Source organism: Eurypyga helias, unplaced genomic scaffold (genome assembly GCF_000690775.1).
Source record: "Eurypyga helias isolate BGI_N326 unplaced genomic scaffold, ASM69077v1 scaffold21740, whole genome shotgun sequence".
NCBI classification, from domain to species: domain Eukaryota; kingdom Metazoa; phylum Chordata; class Aves; order Eurypygiformes; family Eurypygidae; genus Eurypyga; species Eurypyga helias.
Window position 1 is genome coordinate 5,032 of NW_010225302.1, and position 261 is coordinate 5,292.

Consider the following 261-nt stretch of genomic DNA (forward strand, 5'->3'; position numbering starts at 1 on the left):
CCCACCTCCCCCTGTGAGGAGGTACCTTGTGTTCCCGCCTGACAGCGGTCTGAAGGCTATTCTCCCTCCCGGCTGCACGGCTAAAATTAATCCTAATTAATAGAGGAGAAGCAGCAGAACTCCTCTCTTGTGTTTTTGCGTGTCAGCCGAAGGACCCCAGCCCAGTTTCGGGGCTTTTTGGCGGTGTTTTTGAGGGGTGGCGGTGGGCTGAAGGGGTGGGGGCTAAGATGGCGGCTTGCCCACCGCGGGGCTGAGGCGGGA